This window comes from Ahaetulla prasina, chromosome 5 (genome assembly GCF_028640845.1).
Source record: "Ahaetulla prasina isolate Xishuangbanna chromosome 5, ASM2864084v1, whole genome shotgun sequence".
In the NCBI taxonomy this organism is placed as follows: Eukaryota; Metazoa; Chordata; class Lepidosauria; order Squamata; family Colubridae; genus Ahaetulla; species Ahaetulla prasina.
In genome coordinates this window covers 35,003,493-35,021,988 of record NC_080543.1, presented here as the reverse complement: position 1 = coordinate 35,021,988, position 18,496 = coordinate 35,003,493, and the positions used below count along the sequence as shown (strand labels likewise).

At 35.9% G+C, this 18,496-nt stretch overlaps 1 long non-coding RNA gene across 1 annotated transcript; it reads left to right on the top strand.

Annotated features, from left to right (window-relative positions):
* Positions 1-3,360: 3,360 nt before the first annotated feature.
* LOC131199407 (uncharacterized) lies at positions 3,361-18,169 on the top strand. Its single transcript, XR_009155340.1, has 3 exons — positions 3,361-3,499; positions 17,203-17,323; positions 18,033-18,169. It is a non-coding gene; the product is annotated as an uncharacterized LOC131199407 (long non-coding RNA).
* The last annotated feature ends 327 nt before the right edge of the window (positions 18,170-18,496 follow it).

Here is an 18,496-nt window from a genome sequence, read left to right as displayed (position 1 = left end):
TCAACAAGCATCGTGGAATTGTTAAGATACAGCGAGAAGATATTTAATTATGGGCTTTATTTAGTCTGCACGCAACCAAGGCTTTCTGGAACACCGGTCTGATTAAATAAACAGGATTTTAACGACCTTTGTGTGTAGCTATTTTTCTTGGGTGTGTGTGTGTAAATGATTTGTGTAACTCAGCATCTCCAGTGACTGTGGGGATTGCAAAAAAAAAAAAAATAACTCTAGTTTAAACTTGTTTGCTATTTCAAAGTAGATAATAGTTGTACAGAGAATACAACAATTAAAACAATCATTCTAGTCAGTTCACAAAACTCCACAATCCAGGACTTACTGGAAGAGGATTGCAATGTTATAGACCTCAAGAAGAAGCTGTTACAGAAATCACAATGGCAAGAGAGAAAGCACGCTTACTGTTGTGTCTGCGCCCCCTGAGCTGGGCCCCCTGCCAGAAAATGACTTGGAAAGTGAGGGGGAAGGGCCATCAGGACTTACCTCAGGAGCACTGGCTTCCCTGGCTCAGCTCCAGGAATCAAAGGTAGGCCAGGTGGAGGAGATAACGAGGCCTCCATCCCCTGAATCTTCCCCCCCCCCAGGCCATGCCCCCAGACCCAGCTGATTGCAATCAGGCCTGGCTGGACCCTAGGTTTCGTAGGCAGGAGAGGCAGGAACAACAGAAGCAGGGGTGGGGCAAGCCTAGGAAGTGCTGAGTCATGGAGCCACACCCCACAGGATATAAAACCAGTGAGGGCTGCTATACCTCTTCGTAGCAGGCAAATCAACTGCTTAACTAAGAGCTGAAGTACTGTTTGTTCCTGGGTGACTCATCGGCATCAAGGGAGATAACAGAGTCACTTGGCAGATGCTCGCTAGTTTCCTGCCAGAGCTGATAGTGCTGGCTAATTAAGCCATCACTCGGATGGAGGCGAGGGGGGACAGAACACTTACAGTGTCCCATAAGATGACATTTTTCAGTGCTGTAAAAGTATATGAAATAGAAATTTTGAAGACATTCTTGTTTTATCCATTCCTAGTTGGAATAGTCCAATAGGATTGAACTAGAAAACCTCCAACTCTATTATTCTGTTATTCTATTATTCTATGTTACTCATACTGTATCTTCCAGAGATTGAAGGACAAGATTGTCTAAAGATGAACTAATATTTCAAACATATAGTCTATATTGATCAATATGAGTTTTCTCGTAACATCAATTAAGTTTCATATTTGATACTTCTCTAATACCTGAGTATTTTGTTTCACAAAAGTAAGTGTGAAAACAAGGCATATGCTAGGGCCTGAAATAACTGCAGCACTTACTATGTGTATTTCTTTATTATTTAGAAGAGAATAATTAAATAAAAGCAATCTTATGTCAAATGTATCATTTCCAGAGGGGACTATAATGACTGTCCACTGACAATAGGAAAGTGGTTTTAGATAATAGATAGTCCTCTACCTATCTCATGTTACCTATTAAGGTAGATATCCCTCTGAATTTGTATCACAAGCTTATTCCAAACTTCAGTGATTATTTTTGCCCTCCTTTTGAACTCCTGATCTCATTAGGTAATTTAAATGCACATTAAATTACCAAGAACTCATCATAATACTCAGAGAAGGATAAAATCCCATGGAGAGATAAATTCATATCTGCTTAGTATTCTGAGAGAAATGGTTTAGATTATTTCCTATAAGAATTCAGCTATCAAACTTCTCAAGTGATGCCCCATACAGTAGTGTGTAATATACATACTTTTAAAACAAACAACATTAATAAATGCATGTCTGATCAGAGACCAATGCTCCAAACAAACAATGATGGTGATTAATTAAAAAGATATTCCAAAACCATTTACATCAACTACTATATGAAACTGTAGTAGCTCTTCCTGATTTTTCAGTTTAACAGTTTTCAGGTAGAAATATTGTATTTTCTTTATCAGAACTTCATATATGGTTGACTAAGAGAGACATGAATAAGTCAAGGATTTAGGCTTGGATAGAGTAGGAGAAGTTGCAGAATCTGGGGGCATAGTTAGAAAAATGATCAGCCTAGAATAGTAGGTTGTTTAGTAGTCATAAACAACTAAATCCAATCTCCCTTAAATTCCATTGGACCTTATCTAATCCCAGAGGAGTGTTAACCACTACTTGAGAAGATTCTTGTGCATAAGCATGATTAGTAATAAATCAGTTTAACTGGACCTTCATGTGTGATCTTTTGTACCTGACAGGTAGGATATGGGAAATTAATTCAGTTGCCACTATAGAAAAGGAGAGAGATTATCTTTTAAGGAGATATTGCCTCTCTCGCATCTCCATTTTAGCACTATGGAAGATGGAGCATTTTGTCCAGCTAGAAAAAAGGCTTTTATGTTCAGGATGGACAATTTATATGTAAGACACTTAGCATGAATGAAGTTCTTCTGAGCAAGCAACCTTTATAATAAGGAGAGAAAAATTCTCCATTTTTTTCCTTAAGGTCAAAAATGTATTGTTTTAGTTCCAAATTGGTTCTTTTAAAATATGATGAAATTAAATAATGGGCAGAGAGGCCATGACATTTGAAGTTTTCATCCATCATTAACTTCTAGGAGAAGCAGAATTGCCCTCAAGAATTAAGGAGGCCAGAAATCATTCCATAAGGCCAATGTTAGCCAAAATATTAGGTCAGAATCTCAAGCAAGCCTTGGTAGAAACTAACACAAATTCTACTGTAATGTTAGGGGCATTGCAGAGCACTAAAGCCATAAGCATATAGGACACTAAGCAAGTATATCTTCCACTAATTCTATTGGTGACATTATTATGTCCGGCAATAATAACATTGTTACATTAGATATGAGGTCAAGGCCAAGTTGGCATTGGGATATGCTGCATAATTTGGTTTCTCTATGTGTAATACAGAGTCATCTTGTTGCTTGTTAGTATTTAAAATCTGATGGGTATTTTTAAGCATGTAGAAAGGCCAATTGTCTCTGAAAGAAAATCTCAATGCACAGAATAGGATATTAGAACTGATAATAAGTTTGGGTGATTTTATCTGAGAACTTTTTTTTTCTTAAATTATGATACCTACTAATTAAGTTCAACACATCAAAAAGGCTACAGAAATAAACAATTATAAAACAGCATAATTTGTTTCTGCATTTTGAATTAGCTTTCACTGATATCCTTTGATATCCTTTGATATCCTTTTTATCCTTTTATGTACACTGAGAGCATATGCACCAAGACAAATTCCTTGTGTGTCCAATCACACTTGGCCAATAAAATTCTATTCTATTCTGATATCCTTTTATAGTGCTTCTTATGCACTGAACACTATTAAGTTCAGCTTTTTTTTCTCTTTTCACAGGCAGAGAATTTGAAGGTGAAGAAGAGTTCCTGGAGATCCTGGGAATAACACGAGAGCAGTCAGGCAAATATGAGTGCAAAGCTGCAAATGAGGTTTCTACAGCAGATGTGAAGCAAGTCCGAGTCACTGTGAATTGTGAGTATCTTTACTTCCACCAAATCAGATTTTTTTTTTTAAAAAAAAGGAAAGTTGAACTTTGTGTTTTATAGTGATGACAATCAATGAAAAACTCTTATAACAGAGGAAACAACACCTGCAAAGTCCAATTGGCAGTATTAGTGAACTAAATATGGAACATCTCAAAAAAAAAAGAAAGGCTTTGACCAATGAAGCAAAAAAATCTGGAAAAAAAGACCCACAAACGAATCTAAGAGAAAGCAATGTGAAATTCCCTCCTGTAACTCAATGGACACCATATCAGAAGTGGGTTTCAGCAGGTTCTAATCAGTTCTGGAGAACCGGTAGAGAAAATTTTGAGTAGTTTGGAGAACCACTAGATACCACCTCTGACTGACCCCACCCCCATCTGTTCTCTGCCTCCCAAGTCCCAGCTGATCGGGAGGAAATGGGGATTTTACAGTATCCTTCCCCTGCCACGCCCACAAAGCCATGCCATGCCCACAAAGACACACCCACAGAACCAGTAGTAAAAAAAAAATTGAAATCCACCACTGCACCATATGAATTAAACACAGACCAAGGAGAAAACCATAAAATAAAGAGCACTAACAGTCAGACATTTTGTGCTAACTCTTAAGCAAAATTTTTCAAAATGAGGAAAAAAGTTATTAAACAAAAGCCCAAACTGGCAGCATCCCTGTACATGTTAAATTACCCCAAAATATGTACCTTGACAATAGTTAAGATAGTTTTTTAAAAAAAAAAAAACTTGAGAAAATATAATGTTTATCAAGGAATCTGCTTATAAATATTTATCAGAAATAAGGTTTAAACTATTTAGTAAATACTAGATTAAAAAGGTAAAGGTAAAGGTTCCCCTCGCACATACGTGCTAGTCGTTGCCGATTCTAGGAGGCGGTGCTCATCTCCATTTCAAAGCTGAAGAGCCAGCGCTGTCCAAAGACGTCTCTGTGGTCATGTGGCCAGCATGACTCAACGCCAATACTAGATTAGGAAAATATAAATATGGAATTCATACTGTAACCTCTTTAGCTATCCAAAATAGACAGCTTTTTCTTTGTTTGAACATGGCTTAGATAAATCTGTTCAGCAATTACTTTAAATCCCTAATTTAGAAATTTGTGTCTGTGAATTGTCTGTGCATTTAGAATCTTTCAGTCTCATTTTTGCCTCTTGTAAGTTATAATATATTTGTATTTTCATAAAAAGAAATTACTATTTTGGGCCTTGGAGAATTATTTAAATATAAACTCTATGGGTTTAAGATCTCAAAGAGACCTACGACCTTATGCACTTTTATGCGGTAATTGGCTAGTTTAGTTAGCTAATTAAAACAATCACAACAGCAAACATTCTTTTTCTTGCAATGGTTGGTTACACTTTGTCAGATCTGAGAGAAAAACATCTATATAAATTTGATTTGCCCAAGTAATACAAAATGGTTTTTCAGAAGGTTATGTTAAAATGTTAAACATAGAACTCATGCAGCAAAAAAAAAATGTGGACAAAAAATTATTCCATCCACTGCCAGTCTCTATTCTGAAACAATAAAGCTGAAGAAGAATGCTATCCATAGATATCAATGACAAGTGAAGTTAAGAAAACAGATTAATAGGATTGGTGGATTGCTTTGCTTTTGTTTCCCTTCTCATGAAGTATCACACAGAATTATTGGTGGATTTTTTCAACTTTTATCTATCAAGGGCTGGGACAGGATTAGGCAAATATAGAAAGGTTTTTACAATGCAAGTTTAGGCACCTATTAAACTGCCTGTATAATAAGTTGCTGGCATTGGTGCTCAGTGCTCTAACTTGTCAGAATGTTTCTAAACACAGTTCTAGTGCTATTTAATAGAATAGAATAGAATAGAATAGAATAGAATAGAATAGAATAGAATAGAATAGAATAGAATAGCAGAGTTGGAACTAATTTTAGAGGTCTTCTAGTCCAATCCTCTGCTTAGGCAGGAAACCCTATACCATTTCAGAGAAATGGTTATCCAATCTTTTGTTTAAAACTTCCAGTGTTGGAGCATTTACAACTTCTGGAGGCAAGTTGTTCCACTGATTAATTGTTCTAACTGTCAGGAAAATTCTCCTTAGTTCTAAGTTTATTTATTTATTTATTTATTTATTAGATTTTTATACCGCCCTTCTCCCGAAGGACTCAGGGCGGTGTACAGCCAAAAGATAAAAACCCAATGTATATACAATTAAAACAAAAAATTTAAAACAAAGCATATTACAAAATGGCCGACATATAAAAATTTAAAATTTAAAAAACCCTAAAATAATAATAAAACCCCAATTAAAATTTAATAAAACTATTAAGCCAGTCCTGCTTGAATAAATAAGTGTGTTTTTAGCTCACGGCGAAAAGTCCGAAGATCAGGCACTTGGCGTAGGCCAGGGGGAAGTTCGTTCCAGAGTGTAGGAGCTCCAACAGAGAAGTTGTTTCTCTCCTTTATTAGTTTCCACCCATTGCTTCTTGTCCTACCCTCAGGTGCTTTGGAGAATAACTTGACCCCTTCTTTGTGGCAGCCCGTGGGATATTGGAACACTGCTATCATGTCACTCGTGGTCCTTCTTTTCATCAAATTAGACATACTCAGTTCTAGCAACCATTCTTTATATGTTTTAGCCACCAGTACCCTAATCATCTTTGTTGCTGTCCTCTGCACTCTTTCTAGAGTCTCAACACCATTTTTACATTGTGGCAACCAAAACTGGATGCGATATTCAAAGTGTGGCCTTACCAAGGCATTATAAAGTGGTATTAACACTTCATGTGATCTTGATTCTATCCCTCTGTTTATGCAGCCTAGAACTGTGTTGGCTGCTGCACACTGCTGGCTCATATTTAAATGATTGTCCTCTAGGACTCCAAGATCCCTCTCACAGTTACTACTATTGAGCAAGGTACCACATATACGGTACCTGTGCATTATTGTTCTTGCCTAAATGTAGAACTTTAGTTTTTTCACAATTTGAAAGAGTATTTGCAGCGGTGAAATTCACTTACCTTCGCAACCAGTTTGGAAATGAGAGCGCATCTGTTCTGTGCATGTGCAGAACCTTCTCACATGCGCAGATGGTAAAAACCCGGGACATAATGATGTCCCGGTGGGGGGTGAAGCCTCTCACTACCGGCACTACCGGTTCAGCAAACCAGATAGAACCGGGGGGGATTTCACCACTGAGTATTAGGTCTATGTGCCCAGTTGATAAATATTGGTTTTTTTTAAGTTTTTATTTTTTCTCAACAAACAAACAAAAAAATACTCTCATCAAACAATTACAATGTGCTGAAGGGGTGTTTACATATCTTCTTGTGCAATCTCAAAGTAAACATCTCTTTCATATATATATATCTTATATTATTTTTTCTAACATATCTTTCCATCTAACCAGTGGTAAAATAAATCCTATATTTTATAATATTGCTTATCTTCTTGATCTCTAATTTCGAATGTCAATTTACTCATCTCTGCACATTCCATCATCTTCCTAATTATTTGGTCTTGCAAAGATAATTTCTCATTTTTCCAATTTTTGGCAAACACAATCCTGGCTGCTGTAATGATATTCACAATCAAATATTTTACATCTCTATTATACATCTCAGGAATAATTCCCAACAGAAAGACTTCTGGCTTAAAATCTATATGTTTTTTTAATCATTTTCTCCAACCACGTGTGTATTTTAGTCCAATATCTTTTCGCTTCAAGGCATGTCTACCACATATGGTACTATGATCCAGGTATCTGATGACACTTCCAACATTTTTCCGATTTATCTTTAAACATTCTGGCGATTCTTGTCGGGTGTAGAAGACACCTGTAAAGTTGACAAACATTGTTGCTCAGAAAATTGTTGCATGAAGTAGGAACCTAAATAGAATTGATTCACTTTGTACCCCTTCTCTGCACCTATAACCTGTTTGCTGGACTATTTAATTAAATAGACAATTAAATACAGGTTAATACAGCTTGTTCAAATGATTGCTAAACTTATGTTTATAAGAAATCTGTGAGAGACATGACAAGTTCTATGAAAAGGTCTGGTCAGGAAATAAATAGGATAATTTTTCGGTAGAAACCAGCCCCAAGCTAAAGCTGCCATGGAGGGCCATTCCCAGTCACCAGAAGAAATGGGACCCTGTAGTGGTTTAAACTCTAGTTTAAACTAAGAAAAGCTAGGCAGATTCCAATTTCTGATCATGTCAGCAAACACTTCATTGGTGAAGTAGCCTGAACGTATATTTGGGGAGAAAAAGTAAACTTTATTTTGAACATGGAACAAGTTAAGTTCTCTTCCCAAAATCCCCAAAGCTTCAACCAAAAACTATCTACCATTGACCTCACCCCATTCCTAAGAGGTCTATAAGGGGCGTGCATAAGAGCACAAAAGTTCCTACTGTTCCTGTCCTATTGTTTCCTTTCATTATATCCAATTAATATAGTCATTACATACTTATACTCATATATATGCTTATATATTGTACAATTATTTCATGCTTATGCTTATATATACTGTGTGACAAAATAAATAAATAAACTAACCTGCCTCAGCTACACTCTGAGAACATGGGAGAAAAAGGGGGTAGTGGGTCAGGGGTGAAATGCTCCTGTTCGGACCGGATCACCCGATCTGGTAGCGATGGCGGAGGGTGGTTCGGAGAACCAGTAGCAAAAATCCCTGCTCCTCCCCCCATGCCCAGCTGAGCCACGCAATCATCAGAAGCCTTTTTTTTTTTTTTACTTTTAAAAGAATGTTTCTTTGGCCAAAAAAATGCTTTTCAAAGTAAAAAAAAAGAGACTCTGATGATCATGCAGCTCAGCTGGGATTGTCAGAACCGTTTAAAAGCATTTTTTTCTACAACCTCTTCAGCCGAAGAGGCTGTAGAAAAAATGCTTTTAAAAGTAAAAAAAAAAAGTTGGCCACACCCACCCACTCACATTACCCCTGCCTCCACCAAACCACGGCCACAGAACCGGTAGTAACAAATTTTACATTTCACCCGTGTAGTGGGTCATATTCTTGTCATGTTAGAGCACCATGAGGATGATCCCATATTTTGACAAAAGAACAGAAGACTCGAGTCTAAATTACACACTTAGTTTAAATTCCTGGCAAAATATCTGTGAAATTGCTTAATGTCCAATATATTATTCCAGCTTCTTTCCCAATTATTTCCTTATTTTAAAAGCATAAAACTATTTTGAAAAAAAAAAGATCAAATTACAATTTTTGAAAGAGAATTAATGTAGCAAATTCACTAGTTTAGCAAATTCATTTCTAGTAAAAGCCCATCACCAGCTAAAGATACTTTTACACAGACACCATTTACATTCAATTTAGCTCAGAATAATTCCCGTCCCCTTTTAATTTCTGAATACTGTTGCTTAATGTTTCTTATCCAATCTGCATACCTATAGAAAACCAAGAAAAAGTGCAGATATCAGTATCTAAGAAATATACACCTCATCCCATTTCTGCCCTGTCGCCTTATGTTTGTTTTCACAATAAGAACAAAAAAATGAACTGTTACTGGACAAATCCACTCCTGATTAGCCAAAATGATTAGGGCGATACTGCAGTTTGCACAATGCTTCCTTGACTGGTGGAGAGGAAGAAAAACTGGCGTGGGGACCGAGATGGAAGTTCACACCAGTGGAAACCATCTACTCTAAACTCTCAACCATATATGTTGCAGAAGGTTCTTTGTTTTGTTTCTGAACTTGAAGTTAATTGCATTCAATTATAGAAGTAAAAACACTTGATAGTGTTGTAAGAACTCAGATGCTGATGCAGAACTGGTCAAATAGTAAATGTGGAGGTTAAAGCATAAAAAACCCCGTATTAATTATAGTTGTTAGATGAGCTATGGGGCAATACAACAACCTAAGGCTCTTTTTCTAACTACTCAGACTCTAGATGTAAAAGTGACACAGCTGAGTCATAGTCAACTATAATGTGCATATGCATGCATGCATCTGTTTGATTAGAATATATTATTCTTTTATAAGGCTACAGCAGATGCAAATTGTTAAGCACTTTGTGTTACATCCAGAGATTTGCCTGAATCAGGGGATTGGGCTGCTAGAGGATGACCTTCCCATTCAGTACTTTCTTCAGCAGCCAAAAGCACCTTGTAAAAAATCTACAGGATCAGGGACCCTGTTGAATGAGGAAGAGACAGCAGGTGGTGATCATAGATAATTAGGCAGGCTAGCATCTGTGGAAGTTATTTTCATACAAGCTGCTTCTTAGATTCAGTTAGAGTTAGATCTCTTAATTTTATACATTATATATTAGAAAAGCATGATATCAGTAGCTCTGTAAGCTACTTTTTATTCTTAACTTCATCATATGTAATTTGTGCTGAAATCACACAGAGACTTCAAAAGCATTAAGTCACCAAAGTCAACCTTCCATTTAGTGCAGAAGTACAAATTAAAGCACTGCAAGCAAAAAACCTATCACCACTAGCCTGTGCTTGAAAGCAGCTGGTAAAGGGCATCTCACTGTCATCCTAAGTAATTGATTCCATTGTCAAATTGTTTTACTGTAAGAAAGTTTTTCATAACATTCAACTGACATTTGCATTTATGCCATTATCCTGTGTCCAGTGCTCTGTGATGACAAAAGATATAAGGCCTTTAGTCTGAATCCTTTTGGATACTTGAAGAACACTATCATAAACCAAATCAGTGTAATCTTTTTCCAAGTTTCCGTTATATCTATCTATTTATTTATTTATTTATTTGATTAGATTTTTATACCGCCCTTCTCCCGAAGGACTCAGGGCGGTGTACAGCCAATTATAAAAACATAACAATATACAATTAAAACAAAGAATTAAAAAACATATTCTATAGTCGGCCGAAATTTAAAATAATTAAATTTAAAAACCCTTAAAATTCATAAAAATTACAACCCCAGTTAAAAGTAATATTTAAAAATTTAAGCCAGTCCCACTTGAATAAATAGATGCGTTTTCAGCTCGCGGCGGAAGGTCCGAAGGTCAGGCAATTGACGCAAGCCAGGGGGGAGTTCGTTCCAAAGGGTTGGAGCCCCCACAGAGAAGGATCTTCCCCTGGGGGCCGCCAGCCGACATTGCTTGGCGGACGGCACCCTGAGAAGTCCCTCTCTGTGCGAGCGTATGGGTCGGTGGGAGGCATGAGGTAACAGCAGGCGGTCCTGTAAGTACCCGGGCCCTAAGCCATGGAGCGCTTTAAAGGTAGTAACCAGAACCTTAAAGCACACCCAAAAGACCACAGGTAGCTAGTGCAGTCTGTGCAGGAGCGGTGTTACATGGGAGCCACGTGTGGCTCCCTCAATCACCCGCACAGCTGCATTCTGAACTAATTGAAGCCTCTGAGTGCACTTCAAGGGGAGCCCCATGTAGAGAGCATTGCAATAATCTAAGCGAGAGGTGACAAGAGCGTGAAATTTGTAAGATTTAATTTACAGTTCCTTGATCACCCTCATGACATTCTTTGGATTTGTTCCAGTTTAAATCTTTCTGAAAGTTTGATATTTAAAACTAGGCACAGATAGTTCTCAACTTGCAGCAATAATTGAGTCTAGAATTACAGCTGTAAATCATACTGGTTGTTGAGTGGGTCATCAGGTGACCATGCCTGATTTTTCAGTTTTGCATTGGGTATGCAAAACACCTTGGTTATTAAGCAAACACCATGGTTGTTAAGTGAACCCATTGCCTAAAATTGATTTTCTTCCCCCAGAAATTAGAAATAAATGCCAGTTTCTGGCAAAAAGTCATAAATCACAGTCATGTAGCTGTGGAATACTTCAAACAGCCATAATGTGTGCCAGTTGCCAAGTGCCCAAAATGTGATCACATGATCTGGAGGTGACCATCAGAACTTTGAATCTGGATTGCAAGGTTGTTTTTATTTTTGTTTGCTTTTTTTTTTCTGGTAACTTCAGTCACTAAGCAAGTTCTAAGTTGAGAACTTCCTATAAAGAATTCAAGATATGCTCTGGCCAATATAGCCTTACTTGGCTTAGCAGAATTCATAGCTTTTGGAAAAACAAGCAAGGCCAATGTGTTTGTAGGAACTAAATATAAGAAGATCAACTCTGACTAGGAATCATGATGTTGTTTGTTCCAGATTGCTCCAACCTGGTGCCTTCGTGATGTAGTGAACTTCAAATACCAGAGCCAGCAATTAACATGTAAAATGCTTACTCATGAGGATTATGGAAATTGATGCACATTTGAAGTGCATCGAAGTAGATTGTAGCAGATTGTGGTGGTCCTCTGTGGTCCTTTGGTGATTCGAAAGCTCTTTTCTGAGAAGCCTCTGCACCTTCTAGTCCTCTCTTGCTTTGGAGTGGCAGCTTGTAGTTCTTGCTGCCACCAGTTATCTTCCAGAAAGCACCTTTAATTGACATCCCTCAATCCTGGTGTGAGAGTGATAGGGTTCATTTTGGGTAATTAAAAGATCAAAATACAAATGTAGAAACTATATCTGCAATGCTATTTGCTGACTGTATGGAATATAAACATGATGAACAAAGGATTCAGCCACCTCTCTCCATGCCTTTGAGAGCTCAAACCAAACACAGTGGAAATAAGCAAAAACTTAATTAAAAAAGATAAACATGTAAAGCCCTCTTTAAACATTAAATATCAAAATGAAAATAGTGGCTGTGGAAAAAATAAATTTCAGATAAATCCCAAGGGATGGCTGCTCTATTACAAACAGTGGTCTCTCTGGCAGAATCTCTGGTAAAATACTGGAGAGGTTTCGCTGCATTATTATACATCACAAGAGCTTCTGAAGAAAAACTTACAGCTTTTGAAAATAGCCTTAAGGATGAAGAAAGGCTAAAATTATGGCCAATTCCCTAACTAGGGCAGAAAAATAAAGAACACAGGGCTTAGCACAATACTAAAAATTGAAATAAAAATCCTGGATAGACATTTTAGCTATTTCTACAGAAACATAAGTTTTCTGAAGAAAAGTTCTTATCTGTTGGATTTAGTTGCTTCCTGTTTGATTCAAACTGTTAACTTCTGTTGGGGAGATGGAAAATATTGCTCTCTCCTTCCTTATATCTTCTGCTCTTAAAGAACCAAACATTTTTCCCCTACAGGAGGGCAGGCTTTATATGATCATTGTCACTTGAGTTTGTCCCAAGAGAAAGAAAAGTATGTGAAGTAGGAAAGGACACTGTAGATATTATGATGTAAAGTAACATTCGTCTTATTTACTTTTCAGTCAGATTGTCGGTTTGAACGTTATTTTGATTCATTAAGATTTATATATGTGATTATTCATGTAATAGATATTTTCTGCCTGAGAATTTGCAGTTATTTTTTACCAGTCCTATTATTTTAAACATACTTATTAAAAAATTAAAACCCACAAAAGTGTAAGGACTGTAATCAGAAACAATATTAAATACTCATAAACATGTTGATTGTAACTATAAGTCAGGTACAAGGAGACACTAAACTTTGAAAGCAGGTAATTTTCTAATGTTTTCTTTTTTCCTTCTTTTGTATATTAATATGTTCATTTCTTCTTAGAATAAAAAAAAAATAGTGGTGATATTAATATTTTTCAGAGTTTTGTAAAGATTTTTCTTTTCAACGATATAATGTTCTCAGTTCAATTCAATCGATTCATACATTAATACGATATTGCCATTTAGTTTTTATTACAGTAAACTCTCTGGTTACTGTTCTTGTATCCTTTTTTTCCTTGCTTTTTTTATTTTCACCTTTTTGTTGTTTAAGATGTTTTAATAAATAAATGGTGAGGAAAAAAGAAAAAAAAATACTCAGGATTATTATTTTATTATTATTGGTATTCTGAATCTCATAAGAAACTCCTAATCATAACAGTCATAAAATGTTTACCTTTCTACCTTGATTTCATTTGCATTGGATTTTCAAATAGAAATTATTTATATTCCCACAAAAAATAAATAGAATAAAACCAACTAAAGGCTGAAGCATCTACTGTATGTAAACCTGAATGGAATTGCAGTATAAAATATTGTAGCCTTTTTCCAATAACTTCTACTGGATTGTTTATTATGTTAGTTGATTTTTTTTCTTAACAAACGTATGACTTCTATTTATTATAGAGGAAAGACAAGGTACAGAAAGTATCTCGGTAATTTAATATGAAATTCTGAAATTGCTATCTTCTGACAGCTCACACATGTATATGCACATGTGTTCAATTTTCTTCTGTGCTCCTAATTACTGTTTATTTGTGCTGTTTTGAAGGTTGGGTTTTTTTTTCCTTATAGAATTAAATATCTCCAATTGGACAATAAAACTGTTTTTTAAAAATCCATCCTATTTGGAAACATAGTTAGCCTTTTACCGTGGGACAGATGAAAGCAGCAAGGATTTTGTTTTAAGATCACAATAATAGGGGTCCATAATATTATCATAATAAAGAAGGAAGGATAGTGCAATTCATCATTTTCTCACTTGATAGCTCTCAGCTTGTTAATCAAACATCATGCCTTAAAAGAATATATAAAGAGTATATAAGAAAAAGTATATATATAACAAATAAGGAATGAATATTTGTTCGTGTCCTTTGTGCTTTGTAAATAAAGGTGGATATATATATATATATATATATATATATATATATATATATATATATATATATGTATGTATGTATGTATGTATGTATGTATAAAATAGAAAATAGTACAAGAATTATTGCTACTGTAATGAACATCACAATTATGAAAATATTTGTTGCACTCAAAGACGTACAACTGCAAACTAACTCATTTAGTACAGGAAGGTTGAGAGTATTGGCAATGGGAGTAACATAAGATTATGCATTATAAGCATTCAGATTAGAGCTAAAATCAGGGTAGGATTCAGCCGGTTTGGACTGGTCACAGGCAAACCTGATGCTAATTTTACATCTGGTTCGCTGAACTGGTAATTGCAAGGATTGGCTGGCCCCTCCCCTCCCACCCACCCCTCAAATTCATCCCACCCCACCCCTCCCAGGAGTCTCCATGCAGACCATTTTGGATGCCAGGTAAGTTCAGTGCCCACATGGAGCTCCTGGAAATTTCATAAGTCTGGAAATGGGCTTGTTTCCAGCCTCCAAAGGACCTCCAAAGCCTGGGGAAAGCCATTTTTGCCCTTCTGGAAGCTCGAGGAAAGCTTCTGGAGCTTGGAGAGGGTGAAAACACACATACACCCATGGTGCAAAGGCCAAGTAGGCCACGCCCACCATGGCCACATTCACCCGGCAACCAGGCAGAGAACCTGTTGCTAAAATTTTTGAATCCCACCCCTGGCTAGGTTGCTCTAAAATCCAACAGTTACTCAATTTCAAAAGATATATTGAAAGTAGAAGGATAAAAGTCAGCAAGACTTCAAAGTCTTATCTAATATCTGAGTACTCACTCTTTTGCTTTCACAAAGCAAAAGCAAGGTTTTATAAACCTTGTTCAACTGGCTACTAGTTTGATTTCAATAAATTCTATAGAGTATGGTTGCTTATTTTCAGGTTTTACGGATGATAATGAGGCCAAAAATATTCCAGTTGTAAATGTTGTCTTTATTATTTAACTGAAGCTTATGCAACACTGGAAAAGGAGAAATCTGCATTAAAAATAGACTCAAATACATACATTTAAGCTCACACTAAAGGCCTTTGTTTATTTGAGCTGTCATTGCACATTTTATTTAACAGTAGCTAGAAATAAAAATGTGCAATACTACCATAACACCTCAAATTGCAAATCTAGCACTTAGTGAGTTTCTATGAGGATGATGAAGATGTGGATCCTAATAACCTGTGAAAAAAATGTTGGAAATGTCTTCTTCCCAATGATCTACCTTTGATTTAATTGAAATTTTCTCTTACTGCCTAAAATTACTCTGGCCAATTCTCCCCAAGTCCATCCTATTAGTCACCAGTTTAGGCCATGGTGTAATTTCAGAAATGTTTAAAGTATAAATTCAAAATTAATGTGGGAACTATGCCTGAAGTTGGAATGGGATCATAGTATGTATGCAGAGGAAGGTTTAAATTGACAATTTGCACTGAGTTCAAATATGAGCAATCACAGAAGGCATCATTTGCTTCATCAGTTGTAAGAATCTTTTATTCTTACATTTTGAGTTTGATATCTTTATCCTTGATTTGTTTATTCTAGTTGTTGTTTTTTCTTCTTTTAAAACATATAGTAGCAAGAGGCAAATTATGTGATCTAATTATGTAGAAGCCACTAGAGAAGTTGGTCCTTTATGTTTGGAGTAAGAAAGGGCCATAGCTCATGAATAAGCATGCACATTTTACCAGCAGATGATCACAGAGCTCCATTCATACATTTCTAGTTAAAAGGATCCAAATGTTGGTGGTTTTAGAAGTGGCATTCCCAAAAAGAAATACTGGGATAATATGATAAAAGACTCTTTCCTTTATTGCATACTGTAAAATCACTAACAACCCAAATCTATATGCTACCACTATAAAAGCAGCATTTTATATAGGACAAATCACTATAGGATTTGTTTTTTCTCCCATACACTTATCTTTTTCATCTTTATATACTTTACTATTATTACAAACCACAATATTTTTTAATGAAATGTAATGCATCTATAAGGTTTTGTGGATTTCATTCACAAAATGTGTGTATAGGCTTCTAGTATGGGAACCATTTAGTACCTCAATTCCAAACCAAGATTGACATGTCAGCTGCTGTATCTGAAACTCATAACACAACATACATTTTATTTTTTGTCCTTTCTATACACTAAATATTTTTTGTAGACTGAAATATTACAGTGATCGGTCAGGAAAAGGAACAGCTGATTATGTCAGCTTTTGGATGTGTTGGCCTTTTATTCTGTAGATATATCAGTATCTATAGTATCTGATCAAGCAGAATGTCTTTTTAAGTGTTGAGAATATGGCTAATATAAAGATTGCAGCTGAAAGTAAAGGAATTGGCTTCTTAGCAGAATTCAGGAATGTAGGTGTTCCTGAATCCTGTTTAGCTTTCAGAACTGTATAAAAATATTTGGTCATTTTCTGATTTATTTCCTACATTAGGTCCAGTGGAACAAAAAAGTTTTCAGTGATGATAGTGAAGAGACTACTAGATTTAAACAATATTCTTATTCATATCAAATATAAAATCTTCCTCTTATATTTACCAGAACAGCTTTAAGAATAAGTTACAATGAGAGATAATGATCTAAAGTCATCCATGACTCAGGGATGTTTGATCTGCATCTTCCAGGTTCTGGTTTAACACAAATGTTCCTATATTTATATTCATATAAATGTTCATATATAACCCCATTTACAGGAATGCTTATGGAAGAATGGGGACTATTTTATTGTATGTTTGAGGACTGGACATAAAATAAGAGTTTTAGAGCAAATTGCTCCCACCCTGATTTTTTTTTTCCTGGCACAACTTTTGGTAGATTGTTTCCTGTCTAAGTTTGCTGGCATTCTCAGTGATGAGAATGACGTATGTTCCATAATTGCTGCTTTCTTCCTACTGGCTTCACTATTTCCTGCCCATATTAATTGATTTCATTACATTCCAATGCTTACAAATCATAATGAAGCCTGAGGATATGCAAATTTGAATGGCTCCAACTAGATGCACATTGATAGCAGTGACATGAGCCAGTCTTTCTCTTCTGCAGACCCGCCAACTATCACGGAATCCAAGAGCAATGTATCTGCTACAGGGCGGCCAGTTTCACTTAAGTGTGCAGCCTCTGCTGTGCCTACGCCTGATTTTGAATGGTACAGAGATGACACTAGGTAATTATGCTATTTATCTTCTTTCTGTTGTCTCTGATGTTTAGCTTAAAAATGTTCTCTTTATACTCAATGCTCACTTTCCAAAAATTCCATCACTCATCTTCTTTTTTTCTTTCAACATTCCACCCACTAGCCGTATGATCACAAGTTAGGAACAAACACAGGTATGGTATCTGTATAAGTTGTGCTTTGAATACAAGCCCCACACATATTTGAAGGGAGTGCTAGGCACCTAAATAAAGGTTTGCAGTATAGTTTTGCAAGATTTAGATGAGAAAGATCTATTTGAATTGTGTCGAAGTATTGATACAATGAATTGGTTAATTTTTTTAAAATGCCACAAGATTCTTTGATGTGTTTGCTGAAAAAGACTAGCATTGCTAGAAAATGTCAGCTAGAAAAATAGTGAATTATGTGGGAGGATTGGAAAAGAAGAGGGGTAAAGCAATGTAAAAGGCAACTTACCACATTATTTATGAATTATTGAAAAAGATAATTTAAAAAACCAAGAATGAACTTGTAGATAAAAAATTCTGTAACTTTCATAGTTTTTTCCCTTTCATTCTCATATAATCCCGTCTGTATCAAAATACTCTTCTCATTTCATATCTGTCTGCAGTCTGAATTGAACTTTAAAATCCTCATACTTACCATATACAAAGAATGCACAGTGTTATTGTATTTACCATTGACTTTTCTTGATTCTCAGGATAAATAGTGCCAATGGTCTGGAGATCAGGAGCATAGGGAGCCAGTCCTTCCTGACAGTGACCAATGTCACTGAAGAACATTATGGCAACTATACCTGTGTCGCTACCAACAAACTGGGAATCACAAATGCTAGCCTATTTCTTTACAGTAAGTATGGAAAAGAACAGAAAATATCTGAGTGAATTTCACTGTTGTGGTGAAAAGGATGCTCTGTAGATAGGACAAACTTGGGTCCTAAAATGAATTAAGCAAAAGAAAAGAGAAGAGAAAGAGAAAACATCATTCTACTCCATTCTCATATCCAAAAAACAAACAAATAGGAAGATCTCATTCCTTAAAGTCAGGAATTTACTTCCAAGTAGTATTGCTTAGATTTTCAGTATAAATCTAAGTTTCCAAGACAACAAATCCAGTTCCATTTGAAAATAATACTATTAAGCGGTATTATTCATAATTACATCT